This window comes from Ranitomeya variabilis, chromosome 4 (genome assembly GCF_051348905.1).
Source record: "Ranitomeya variabilis isolate aRanVar5 chromosome 4, aRanVar5.hap1, whole genome shotgun sequence".
Classification (NCBI taxonomy): Eukaryota; Metazoa; Chordata; class Amphibia; order Anura; family Dendrobatidae; genus Ranitomeya; species Ranitomeya variabilis.
The window spans coordinates 14,504,754-14,519,141 of NC_135235.1; the positions used below are offsets into that span (position 1 = coordinate 14,504,754).

The 14,388-nt window shown below is 51.4% G+C and overlaps 1 protein-coding gene across 1 annotated transcript in view; it reads right to left on the bottom strand.

Annotated features, from left to right (window-relative positions):
• The window catches only part of ACSL5 (acyl-CoA synthetase long chain family member 5), a 369,346-nt gene that overhangs the window by 192,584 nt on the left and 162,374 nt on the right, over window positions 1-14,388 (bottom strand). The window lies entirely within an intron of this gene.

A 14,388-nucleotide genomic window follows, 5' to 3' on the forward strand; every position in this document is an offset into this window, starting at 1 on the left:
GTGACTGCACCAGCAGAATAGTGAGTGCAGCTCTGGAGTATAATACAGGAGGTAACTCAGGATCAGTGATGTAATGTATGTACACAGTGACTGCACCAGCAGAATAGTGAGTGCAGCTCTGGGGTATAATACAGGATGTAACTCAGGATCAGTAATGTAATGTATGTACACAGTGACTGCACCAGCAGAATAGTGAGTGCAGCTCTGGGGTATAATACAGGAGGTAACTCAGGATCAGTAATGTAATGTATGTACACAGTGACTGTACCAGCAGAATAGTGAGTGCAGCTCTGGGGTATAATACAGGAGGTAACTCAGGATCAGTAATGTAATGTATGTACACAGTGACTGTACCAGCAGAATAGTGAGTGCAGCTCTGGGGTATAATACAGGATGTAACTCAGGATCAGTAATGTAATGTATGTACACAGTGACTGCACAGCAGGAAGAGGTGGAGCCTGCTTGCCGTGTGCTCTGTGTGCTGCCTAGGGAGAGCTCCTGGGAAGGGAGGTAAAGTTTTTCATCCAGGACTTTTTGTCTGCCCCCTTCCCAGGAAAGAAGGCTCATTTTGGGACTGGCCTCCGGGGCTGGGCCCCCGGCTCCCGCCTCCCGGTCCAAGCCGGCGGGGGGTGGGAGGACTCCAACTCCGGCTAAGGCCACAAGATCTGGCCAAGGATCAGGCAAGGGATCCAGTATGAAGACCCGTAGGACCACTGAGGCCGCGGCGGCTCCTTCCCCCGGAGGTAGGCCGAGTACGAGCAGGGGTGCTGCAGCGGTGCCCCTTGGTTGGGGTACTAAGGCGGCTAGAGAATCCGCCGTGGGCTATGGTTCACGCATCTGGAGCGCCCCCACACCGCCGCAGGGCCGAGGGGTACCCGGAGCCGGGCCTCTGGGATCTCAGTCCTGGGGTTGTCACGGTGGCTAGACCCGGTCCGTGGCCCTGTCTGTCAGTGGGGGACGTCCGTTGCAAATGGGTGCTGTTAACGGTGGTGTAGCGGTGCAGTTGTGGGGTGCAGGTCGCGGTAAATAACGAGGACACCAGGTAGCAGTCTCTTTACCTCTTTACTGGAGATCTCTCGGTCCTCAGTCCAGAATCCGGTCCACCAGGCTGCGCAAGTCCGGCCGGTCCAATGGCACTTCCAGAGTTCTCCTCACAGGTGGAAATCAGTGCCTTCCCCCTAGCGCTTTGTGTTGTAGTCCTTCCCTGCTGTGCTTACGGAAAGTACCCCACAACTGTTGTGTCTGTTTCTTAAGTTCCCTCACAACTCGATTAACTGATCTTCTGCTAATCTTCCGTCCCTTCCTGATGTTACAGTAAGAACGGCACCCGTTTGTCAGGTAGGCCTGGAGTTCTTCTGGGACCCTAGAGACGCCCCTCTCCCGCAATTGCCCCCCAAGACTTCATAGGTGATATGTGGTAGACAGCCCGCCTGAGACTGACTGTCCTGCCGCTGTTTGGAGTATGGCTTAAAGCTGTATATTATTCCACTCCCTCGGCGTTCCGGCCACCGGTAATGCGCCTCAGCAAGGTGCTGCCTCTTTCAACAAAACCCCTGCTGGTATTCTCCTTCTGCTTGATTTCGTTTCTCACTCAGCACAATCTATCTCGCTTCTAGTCCTTTCTTGGGTCCCGCCGCTATTCTGAGCAGGCACGGTCCCGTTACGTTCTTTCAATGCCAAGCCTCTGCCAGGATCCCACCCCTGGCAGAGACCCTACTGTCTCTTCCTCCACAACACCCTCTCTCACTAGGTCTTGCTTCGTTCGATCCAGTCAGCTTTCTCTACTAACTTCCTGCCTGACCCCCAGTTTACCCACTATGGTGGGGAGTGGCCTAGTAAATAGAACCCTTAGCTCCCCCCGGAGGCCCAGCTGTGAAACATATTGGTGTCTGTGATACCTGATTGGAGGAACTCCTTCAGTGCCATCGAACGCACCATGGCTCCCCTTAGTGGCGGAGCCACAGTACTGCAACGACCAGGACTCTGGGGCGCTGCACATCCATGCGCACCTCTGCGAGTATGAGGACGCCTCAAGGAAGCTAAAATCCCTCTGGGGGGAGTTGAGGGTAGCTAAGGAGAGGTCTGACAGGGCCTCCGGCAATAAGAAGGCCGAGCTATCCGCCGCGGTCAAGAAGATAAAACAATCCATACAAGACCTGGAAAGCCGGAGGTGTGAGATCCTGGATGGCAGCGGGCCCTTCCGTGAAAAGCTGGAGAACGACGACCGGTTCAGAGCCATGACCGGTGGGGCTCCGGAGGGGTCACGGAGCTCCGGCCAGGTGGTGGAGGAGGATGATGAGGAATGCGAGGAGGAGGTCGCGCCCTACCCACCGCCTGGTGGCCTGGTAAGAGATCTCCAGGCGTCGCATAGCGGGATAGCCCCCGAGCAGGTGGCTCTCCCGTCAGATTCTGGCCCTTCAGGGGACAGCGGGAGCGAGGGGGAGGATGAGGATGGTGGTAGTAGCAGCGAGGGGGGCTGCCTCGTCATGCAGCAGATCCGGCAGATCGAGTCCCCGGTCCGTTTTAACCAGCTGAGGTTCGGGGATGAGATCTGTGAGGACGAGGCAACCAGGAGGGGGATGAAGAGGAAGGTTAAGAAAAGGAATAACAAGAAAACATCTACTGTGGAGAAATATGTGTATGTCCCCCTCTCTGGGGCCCCCCGATCCCGCTGTGTGGCACCCGCTACCCACCCCGGCTCGGGCTCTGTTGTGGGTCCGCAGCGAGGGAGCGGGGAGATTACAGGCCATGACACGCAGGGCGCTGCCTCTGTTTGTGGTAATGGAGGGGGTAGTGATGTGTCTGATATGGAGCATGGTGTGGAAGGTGGCCCAGCGGTGGGCAAGAGAGTGGCAGCCGGGACCGCATCTCCGGCGGTGAGCGATGGGGTGTCCGGGTCCCCCACTTACGGATCCGCTAAATCTGGATCGCTTCTGGGGTCCCAGGCACCTAGTAAAGTAAAGAAGGAGGGGCCTGCGGCTCCGGCATTACAGGCTCATAAAAAGAAAATGGTGGGGCCTCCCCTGGCGGGGTCTGCGGTGAAGTCGGGGCCTCCTGCATTGGGGGCACCACCGCTGGTGGATGCTGAGGGGGAGTGGCCTAGCCTGGGGCCAGCTGCTGGAGTTGCTGTGGCCAGGCTGTTTGTGGCCCAGGGTGTGGTGGTGGGGGGTGCTGTGCCTCAGGGGACTGGTACCGCTGGGGGGATTCCTGGGGGTGGATCCAGCTCTGGGTCGGCTCTGGGGGTCCCGCTGCGGCCGGTCTCAGGGGGCGTGGCCTCCTCGGCACCCGCTGCCCATGTAGGAGCAGCTTTGGATAGCTCTGCTGTGCGGCTGAAGGCTGGGGGCATGGCTTCCCAAAGAAAGGAAAAAAAAATGGTCTTAGCCAGCAATGGAGCAGGGACTGCAGCAGACAGCAGCAAGGGCGCCTGCCTGGCGGGGTCCCCTGAGTCTGGGGGCTTACCTGCGGTGGGGGCTCCGGTGACAAGGCAGGATGGAGGTGAGTCTGCACCTGGCTTCCTACCTGCCAGTGAGGGAGGAGACTCTGTGCCTGCTGTGGTGGAAAGTCAGGCTGTGCTGCTTAAGTCCCATGGCAGCAGGACTCTTAAAGGGACAGCAGCGCTGTGTGTGTCAAACCCCCCAGCAGGGAGGATGCCACCAGTAGGTGGCGGTAGCAGTGAACCTGGAAATACCCAAAAGGTGAGGCAAAATAATACTGACCCCAGTGTGCATGTGAGTGAGAGTGGGGTGACTGATAGAGTGGATGAGGAGGGTGCGGGTATGGAAGTGTCTATGGTTGAGGATGCGAGTGGCAGTGCGTCTAAGGTGGCAAGTGTGAGTACGGTGTCTGATGGTAGTGGGAGAAGGGGGGAGGGGGCCGGTCCATCTGCCCCCCCAGCCACAGGTTCTCGGAGTTATTCGGGGGTGGTGGCTGGAGCCCTGGGGTCTAGTCAGGGGGTTTCCTCGCCTCTGGACCTCAGGGATAGCGTTTTGCGGCGCCGCTTCCTGGAGGCCCTCAAAAAGGGAGAACGGACGATCGAAGTAGAGGGAAGAGTGGTGGACTTGGCCTTTTGGCTGGATAGACACGGCCAGGCTGCCTTCCAAGATAAAAGGGAAGGGGAAACGGTTTGGTCCCTCCCGACAGCCGGGCAGGGGGTGGCCAGGCGGAATGTGGTCCGTCTTCGGTGGAGGGGCAGTGAAGCGTGCCCGCCAAGGGCGAGGGTTGTGGAGCTCCTTCTGAAGATGGACTTCAGGGCGACGGACATCTTTGCCCTGATTCATCCGTTTGGCACCTCCTTCTTCGATGTCAGTTTTGTTCGGCCAGAGGGCTTGGAGCTTTTCTGGTCGAATTTCGAACTGGCAAAGGGGGAGCCCGGCTGGCGAGACTTTGCCGTGCAGGCGGTGTCTCGCCAAAATAGTGTAAAGAGGGTGACCGTTCTGACAAGTAACGAGTCACTCTCTGAGGTCGACATAATGACGTGGCTTTCCCGTTATGGGGAAGTCACCGAGGTCCCTAAAAAAAATAGGGACGAGTTTGGCATTTGGTCAGGGGGCTGGACCTTCATGGTAAAGTTGAAGGTTTCAGGAGGTACGGTCACCCACATCCCTTCCTCAGCATTTCTGGGGAGGGACAGAATCCAGATCTTCTACCAGGGGCAACCGAAGGTCTGCCACAGGTGCGGTGATCCCCGCCACTTCAGCGCAGGCTGCAAGGTACAGAAATGTGCCTTGTGTGGCGGGGTAGGCCATCTTGCCGCGGCCTGTGGTGACATTAGGTGTCACCTGTGTGGTGACCTAGGTCACCCGTATAGCCGCTGCCCCCGTTCCTTTTCCAGCACCATCTCTGGCCCGGCAGGGGGGAGCCAAGGGGGGGTCCCCGGTGGTGCAACTTCTGCTGTGGCTGAGGGTGGAGGCATGAGGGGAGCTGAGGGGTCGGTGAGGAAAGGCGAGGCTGGTACATCTGCCCACCAGTGGCAACAGGTGAGGAGCCGTAAGGGCAGGGGGCAGGATAAGCCTCAGGCAACTGGGGTGATGACTGCCCCCACCCTGGAGACGGCAGCCGAAGCCTCTGAGGCCCTGGGGGAGAAGGCGGTGAGCGAGGAGATCCGGAGGATGGAGAGGGAGGAGTTGGCTGCTTCTGATAACTCTTCCCAGTATGAAAGTCTGGATGAAGAGGTGGTGGAGCAGCCTAAAAAAACGGGTGACAATCGTACCGGTAAGAGTCGGAAGAAGAGGAAGAACAAGGCTAAAAAATCTAAGCCCCCCCCCCTGGCCACTGGGGTGCCTACGGAAGGGCTCGCTGACTCCCCTCTGATCCCCCTCTCCAATCGGTTCCAAGCCCTCGATGATTCTGCTGTGTCGGAGGTCGGGGGTGAGGGGCCGGTCGCAACATCTGGGGTGCCTTCAGGGAGTGGTGAGGTCTGTCCTCCGGGGGATTCACACTCCTCTGGAGGGGGGACTACCTCGGGGTCCAGGGGCAAGGAATCTATTTCTGGGAAATCCAGTGCTATAAAGGAGGATATGGACACCTCGGTATCTTTAAAGAGGAGGGGTGAGTCGGGCTCCTCCTCAGAAGGGGAGAGGAAATCAGGGGGTACGGTTAAAAAACAGGCCATCTAACTCAATCACCCATGATGGCGGAACCTACCCCGTTGACTCTGGCGTCGATTAATGTCGCCAGCATAAAGTCAGATACGGCTAGATTTACGGCCTTTGATTTTTTCACCCGGGTTGAGGCTGATATTTTATTTTTGCAGGAGACCAGACTAACGGACCTGGGGTCCATCTACAAAGCAAAGAGGGAATGGAGAAGTGGGCCCTCATACTGGTCTCTTGCGGCCGAGCCGTATAGCGGGGTAGCGGTCCTTTTTAAGACCGTGGAGGTGGAATGCAGACGGGTGATCGAGGTAGAAATGGGGAGATGTTTGGTCCTTGACGTCTTCATGAGGGGACAGGAGCTTCGGCTCATCAATATCTATGGCCCACAATCCAAGTGGGACCGTAAATGTCTCTTCCTGAGGATCAAGCCCTATCTTTTTACGAGCCGGCAGGTGGTCTTCGGTGGGGATTTTAATACTGTAACCAGACTCCGTGATAGGGGAGGCCCCGGAGACCGGCTGGCTTATGATAGCGTAGCCTTGAATAGCATAGTAAGCGAAGCTCGCCTGGTGGATGTCCACATCCGGCACACCCCAGGTCACGGGGGTTTCACCTTTTTTAGGGGAAGCAGTAGGTCTAGGATAGATAGGTTTTTTTTAAAGGAGGAAGCCGTCTCTTCTGCAGTGTCCGCTGTTGAGGTGGAGTTCTCCGATCACTGTTTCATTTTCTTTACTTTGAATGTTACAGAGACCCCCCGGATGGGGAGAGGCCTATGGAAACTGAATTCGTCCCTTCTGGAAGAGGCGGAAGTAAGACAGTCCTTTGAGGAATTTCTTCAGAGCCAGGTACCTCTCTTGGGTCTTTGTAGCAGTAAGTCTGAGTGGTGGGAGATCTTCAAAAGAAGGGTCGCAGGGTTCTTCCGTCAGCTCTCGAGCCTCAGAGGCCTGAACAGGTACCGCCTGTATCAGGAGCTGGGGAGGAAACTCGAGCAGCTCGTCTCGACTGGAGGGGACCGAGAGGAAATCTCCAGGGTGAAGACCTTGCTCAAGGGGTGCCAGTATGATAGGCACACATCCTTGGTTTTTGAGAGGGATTTCGGGAGGTACCGCTCGCCCGACCCTTACAGAAACTGCAGGTTGTCAGTGAATTGTAAGATGGTGAGAGGACTGATTGACAGTACGGGGTCCCTGAACAGATCCAAATCAGGGATCCTGGAGGTGGTCAAATCCTTCTACTTGCATCTCTTGGGGAGGAGGGATCCTGATCGGGATGAGATGTCGGCTTTCCTGACTGAAACCATCCCTGAGCCAGGGGATGACCCCTCTCTTCATGTTTTGGCAGAAGCAATCAGGGAAGAGGAAGTGAGACGGGCGATTGATGGGCTCCGGCCCAAAAAGTCGCCCGGTCCGGATGGCTTAACATCCGAGTTCTACAAGACTTTTAGGGACTCTTTGGTCCCCCTCTTGACTGAGGTTTTTAATGAGTGCCTCTCCTCGGACATTCTACCCAGTTCAATGAGGAAGTCAGCCCTGATTATCCTGTCAAAGGGTAAAGACTCGTCCCGTATTGAGAATTGGCGTCCCATAGCGCTTCTCAATACGGACCGAAAGGTTCTGGCAAAGGTGCTTTTTAATCGGTTGGTGCAGTTTGCGCCCCGGCTCCTTTCGGGGGCCCAGCACTGCTCTGTTCCAGGCCGCAGTACATTTAGTGCTGTGCTCGGTGTCCGGGAGGCAGTGGAGCAGGGCAGGGCAGGTCACTGGAAGGGGTACTTGCTGTCCTTAGACCAGGCGAAGGCCTTTGACCGGGTTAACCATGAGTACCTCTGGTCCGTCCTTCTGAGGTATGGTCTGCCTGGGAGGTTTGTTGATTGGTTGAGAGTTTTATACAATGGGGCAGAGACTTTTCCGCTCGTGAACGGTTGGGTCGGACACCCTTTTGAGGTGAGGTCTGGTGTCCGCCAGGGCTGTCCTCTGAGCCCGCTGTTATACGTGTTTGCGATCGACCCCCTTTTAAGGAGGGTGGAGCGTGGACCGTTGGTGGGAGTCAGGATGGACCAGGCGGAGCCAGAGGCCACCTTGAGGGTAGTGGCGTACGCTGATGATGTTTCCCTTTTTGTATCCTCGAGAGAGGAGGCAGATTGGGTGATGTCTGAGGTTGAACGCTACTCGGTGGCATCCGGTTCCATGATCAACCGGGACAAGTGTGAGAGTCTCTGGCTGGGAGGGGGAGATCCAAGTTTTGATCTCCCGGACACCCTTCCAGGGCCTCAGGCCACGGCAAAAATATTAGGCATCAGTTTCGGCCCGGGGGACTATCCCCAGCAAAACTGGGAGGGCAGACTTAAGATTGCCGCCCAGAAGGTGGATCAGTGGAAGGGTTGGTCTTTGACCCTAAGGGAAAGGGTTAGTCTTGCCAAGGGCTATTTGCTTCCTTTGCTAATATATTTGGGCAGCGTCTGCATCTTGCCAGAGCCTCTTTGGACACGGGTCTACAGCCTGTTTTTCCAATTGTTATGGGGAAATAGGCTGAACCTAATCAAGAGGGAGGTCACGTACCGCACGAGGAGACTAGGAGGGTTGGGTATGGTCAACCCAGTGGTGTTTCTAGTAAACACCTTTCTTAAGGCAAACATCGCCAACCTCTGGTCAGAGAGGGCTCCTCTGTGGGTATTCTCCTGTAGGGGGTGGTTTCGGCCTTTCTTCCAGGAATGGGAGACAGGAGGGCAGGTAAAGGACCTTCGAACACCTCATGGGCATCTTCCGGCTTATGCTACCCCGGTTCTGAAGGTGATCCGTCGGTGGGGTCTGGGAGTGTGGGAGATCAGGACCATGTCGAGAAGGTTACTTGACAATAGGGTCCTGTTGACCCACTTTCAGAAGCCCCTGGCGCTCAGGGATTGCCCAAGCTGGGATCTGGAGGTGGGGCTCGGGTTATTGAACTCTAAGCGGATCCCATTGAAGTTTTGGGACTTGGCTTGGCGCTGCTTCCATGGGAAGCTGTATGTGAGGGACAACCTGAAGTGCAGATGCTCTGATGACCGGGATTGTCCCCGCGAAGAGTGTGGCGGTATGCTTGAAAGCATGGAGCATTTCCTGCTTCGGTGTCCCTTTAATACAGAGGTCTACAGCAGGGTGGGTGCTTCCATTGGCTGGCCCAGGCTGGCAGGCCTTTCCTATGCGGAGTGGGCCTATGGGGCATTCAGGTCCCTTGGTGGCCGAGATCGGGGCACTGTTTTCTTAGTTAGTTTAGTAACTAGGTTCCACACGTGGAATGCACGGTGTCTAGTGTCTACTCAGCGGAAAGTCCTCCCCAGGGAAGAGGTGATTAGGAACATCCTGGGTGACCTGGCAAAAGTGCGCTTGCTGGAGTTTGAGAGGCTGGGTGCAGGGAGGGCCTCTCTTCTTTGGAGGGGTTTCTCCTTTAATGTGCTCTAGGGAGAGTTAGGTTCTGTGTGCCTGTGATAGGGTTGAGTTAGGGTACTGTCACACAGTACCATTTTGATCGCTACGACGGTACGATTCGTGACGTTCTAGCGATATCGTTACGATATCGCAGTGTCTGACACGCAGCAGCGATCAGGGATCCTGCTGAGAATCGTACGTCGTAGCAGATCGTGTGGAACTTTCTTTCGTCGCTTGATCACCCGCTGACATCGCTGGATCGTTGTGTGTGACAGCGATCCAGCGATGTCTTCGCTTGTAACCAGGGTAAACATCGGGTAACTAAGCGCAGGGCCGCGCTTAGTAACCCGATGTTTACCGTGGTTACCAGCGTAAACGTAAAAAAACAAACAGTACATACTTACATTCCGGTGTCTGTCCTCCAGCGTCTCAGCTTCTCTCCACTGTGTGAGCGTCTGCCGGCCGGAAAGCGAGCACAGCGGTGACGTCTGACGTCACCGCTGTGCTTGCCGGCTATGGCGCTTACACAGTGGAGACTAGAGAAGCAGAACGCCGGGGACAGACACCGGAATGTGAGTATGTACTGTTTGTTTTTTTTACGTTTACGCTGGTAACCAGGGTAAACATCGGGTTACTAAGCGCGGCCCTGCGCTTAGTTACCCGATGTTTACCCTGGTTACCGGGGACTTCGGCATCGCTCCAGCGCCGTGATTGCAACGTGTGACCGCAGTCTACGACGCTGGAGCGATAATCATACGATCGCTGCGACATCACGGATCGTGCCGTCGTAGCGATCAAAATGGTACTGTGTGACAGTACCCTAAGTCTTTTTTATCTTTTTATCTTTATTTTGTAGGGTCAGATAGATGTGTAGGGACAGGGAGGGACAGATAGGGACAGTCTTTAGGGACAGGTAGTTAGTATTAGGTTGGTAGTGAGGGTCAGTGAGGGACAGGTAGGGGCAGGTAGGGAGAGATTGGTAGGGCTATAGGGACAGGATTTTCTCTTTTGTGTTGTTAGGGAGGGTCAGGGTGATGTGCGGTAGATTAGGGTGAGAGCCTCTATGGTCTCCAGTTCCTGGTGGTGGGCTGTAACCCTCACTTATAGATTTTTGTTTTGTAATTGGTAACCCGGGTATAGGGCTTGCAAGCATTGAACTTGGGCCTGTTCTTTGGTCATGATTATGGTGTGTACTGGTTATTATTATGTTATTATTGATTATATGTTATTATAAGGTTGTATATATGTTACATGTGTACTATGATGCGTGTAGGGGGGATTTAGTTTAGGTGGGGTGGGGGGTTTCTTGGGGGGTGGGGGGATGGGTTTTGGAGAATGGACGTCCGGCGGGATGCCAAGAAGAGGAAAAAAGGGCCATAAACTTCTGTGGACCTTGTTGTATAGTGAAGGCCACAAACTTTCGTGGGACCTTGTGTGATAGGCCACAAACTCTCGTGGGACCTTGTGTGATAGGCCACAAACTCTCGTGGGACCTGGTGTGATAGGCCACAAACTCTCGTGGGACCTGGTGTGATAGGCCACAAACTTTCGTGGGACCTTTGGGGGAATGGTGGTGGTTTAGTTTAGGAGGGAGAAAAGAAAGAAAGAAAAAAAAAAAAAAATAAAAATGTGTATGTATGTATATATATAAAATATATGATTAAGTTTTGGCCAGGTGGCCTATTTGCTTTCTTTAGGGCAGTTGGCCGACTTTTGTTTATTTTTCTAGGGATGAATGCATGGGTATGTGTGTATGAGGGAAAAAGGTACAAGGGGAGAGGAAAAAGGATATAGGTTGAGGTCTCTTCCCTTGCTGGGGGTATTAATGAAATGGAGGAACATTTTGTTTGTATAAATATGCTGGACATTGGACTTTTGGGGACTGTGAATAATTTGTTTTGTTATTGAGTTTGTCTGTAAGTTTTGTTTTGTACTTTTATAATAAAAAAGAGATACAGGATGTAACTCAGGATCAGTAATGTAATGTATGTACACAGTGACTGCACCAGCAGAATAGTGAGTGCAGCTCTAGGGTATAATACAGGATGTAACTCAGGATCAGTAATGTAATGTATGTACACAGTGACTGCACCAGCAGAATAGTGAGTGCAGCTCTGGAGTATAATAGAGGATGTAACTCAGGATCAGTAATGTAATGTACGTACACAGTGACTGCACCAGCAGAATAGTGAGTGCAGCTCTGGGGTATAATACAGGATGTAACTCGGGATCAGTATTGTAATGGATGTACACAGTGACTGCACCAGTAGAATAGTGAGGGCAGCTCTGGAGTATAATACAGGATGTAACTCGGGATCAGTAATGTAATGGATGTACACAGTGACTGCACCAGCAGAATAGTGAGTGCAGCTCTGGAGTGTTATACAGGATGTAACTCAGGATCAGTAATGTAATGTATGTACACAGTGACTGCACCAGCAGAATAGTGAATGCAGCTCTGGAGTATAATACCGGATGTAACTCAGGATCAGTAATGTAATGTATGTACACAGTGACTGCACCAGCAGAATAGTGAATGCAGCTCTGGAGTATAATACCGGATGTAACTCAGGATCAGTAATGTAATGTATGTACACAGTGACTGCACCAGCAGAATAGTGAATGCAGCTCTGGAGTATAATACCGGATGTAACTCAGGATCAGTAATGTAATGCATGTACACAGTGACTGCATCAGCAGAATAGGGAGTACAGCTCTGGAGTATAATACAGGATGTAACTCGGGATCAGTATTGTAATGGATGTACATAGTGACTGCACCAGCAGAATAGTGAGTGCAGCTGTGGAGTATAATACAGGATGTAACTCAGGATTAGTAATGTAATGTATGTACACAGTGACTGTACCAGTAGAATAGTGAATGCAGCTCTGGTTTATAATACAGGGTGTAACTCAGGATCAGTAATGTAATGTATGTACACGGTGATTGCACCAGCAGAATAGTGAGTGCAGCTCTGGAGTATAATACAGGATGTAACTTGGGATCAGTACTGTAATGGATGTGCACAGTGACTGCACCAGCAGAATAGTGAGTGCGGCTCTGGAGTATGATACAGGATGTAACTCAGGATCTGTACAGAATCAGTAATGTATGTACACAGTGACTGCACCAGCAGAATAGTGAGTGCAGCTCTGGTGTATAATACAGGATGTAACTCAGGATTAGTAATGTATGTACACAGTGACTGCACCAGCAGAATAGTGAGTGCAGCTCTGGAGTATAATACAGGATGTAACTCAGGATCAGTAATGTAATGTATGTACACAGTGACTGCACCAGCAGAATAGTGAGTGCAGCTCTGGAGTATAATACAGGATGTAACTCAGGATCAGTAATGTATGTACACAGTGACTGCACCAGCAGAATAGTGAGTGCAGCTCTGGAGTATAATACAGGATGTAACTCAGGATCAGTAATGTATGTACACAGTGACTGCACCAGCAGAATAGTGAGTGCAGCTCTGGAGCATAATGCAGGATGTAACTCAGGATCAGTACAAGATAAATTAAAATGCAGACTGAGAAATCTATGCATGAAGGCAGTAATAGCTGAAAATCTTAGCTAACATGTTCATCAACTAATAATAATAGAAATGATTTTAAGAGGTAAATATCTTCTAGCATTAGCTGGTGAATTTGAGGTTGGAGATCACTGGAATAGGCAGTGATAGATGACCTGTTCACTAAAAGGGTACTTTTTACCTTACCATGTGACTTTTACATTTACTTTGCACCCACATCCTCTTTCCTTTAGGACATTGCAATGGAAGCTTTTGCCTATACTTATCACATTTAGTACTTCAGCCCCTGACACAGTTTCTTTAATTTGTTTTGCGCTTTCCTTTTCTGTTTTTTTCTTCCTTTTCCTTAAGCCTTTCCTCTTCCCTGGTTTCATCTTTTTCCTTTATTGTTTCCTCGTTACTTCCTTTTTTTCTTTGCTGTCTCTTCTTCGGTGGTTTCATCCCTTTCCTTTCCCTGGTATCTTTATTTTCCTTTGTATATTCCTCTTAGGTGATTTTATCCTTTTCCTTTTCCTGGTTTCTTCCCTTTCCTTTACACATTTCTCTTCGGTGATTTCATCCCTTTCCTTTCCCTTTCTGATTTCCTTGTTTCATCTCTTTCCTTTCCCTTGTTTCTTTCTTTTCCTTTGTACTTTCCTCTTTCCCGGTTTCATCCTTTTCCTTTTGCTGATTTCTTCCTTTTTCCTTTCACTTTCCTCTTTCCTGGTTTCATCCCTTTCCTTTCTCTTGTTTCTTTCTTTCCTTTGTACTTTCCGCTCTCCTGGCTTCATCCTGTTCGTTTCCCTGAGACCTTCTTTTTTCCTTTGCACTTTCTGCTTTGGTGGTTTCATCCCTTACCTTTCCCTTGTTTCTTTCTTTTCCTTTGTACTTTCCTCTTTCCTGTTTTCATTCCTTTCGTTTCCCTGATTTCTTCCTTTTCCTTTGAACTTTCCTCTTTCCTGGTTTCATCCATTTCCTTTACCTTTCCCTGGTTTCTTTATTTTCCTTTGTAGTCTCCTCTTCATTGGTTTCATCCCTTCACTTTCACTTTCCCTGGTTTCCTTCTTTTCTTTTGCACTTTCCTCTTTCCTGGATTCATCCCTTTCTTTTCCCTGGTTTCTTTTGTTTCATTTGCAATTTCCTCTTTCCTGGTTTCATCCCTTTCCTTTCCCTGGTTTCTTTCTTTTCCTTTGCGCTTTCCTCTTTCCTGGTTTCATCCCTTTCCTTTCCCTGGTTTCTTTCTTTTCTTTTGCGCTTTCCTCTTTCCTGCTTTCATCCCTTTTCCTTTCCCTGGTTTCTTTCTTTTCCTTTGCACTTTCCTCTTTCCTCGTTTCAACCCTTACCTTTCCCTGGTTTCTTTCTTTTCCTTTGCACTTTCCTCTTTCCCGGTTTCATCCATTTCCTTTACCTTTCCCTGGTTTCTTTATTTTCCTTTGTAGTCTCCTCTTCAGTGGTTTCATCCCTTCACTTTCACTTTCCCTGGTTTCCTTCTTTTCTTTTGCACTTTCCTCTTTCCTGGATTCATCCCTTTCTTTTCCCTGGTTTCTTTTGTTTCATTTGCACTTTCCTCTTTCCTGGTTTCATCCCTTTCCTTTCCCTGGTTTCTTTCTTTTCCTTTGCGCTTTCCTCTTTCCTGGTTTCATCCCTTTCCTTTCCCTGGTTTCTTTCTTTTCTTTTGCGCTTTCCTCTTTCCTGCTTTCATCCCTTTTCCTTTCCCTGGTTTCTTTCTTTTCCTTTGCACTTTCCTCTTTCCTCGTTTCAACCCTTACCTTTCCCTGGTTTCTTTCTTTTCCTTTGCCCTTTCCTCTTTCCCGGTTTCATCCCTTTCCTTGGTTTCTTTCTTTTCCTTTGCACTTTCTTCTTTCCTGGTTTC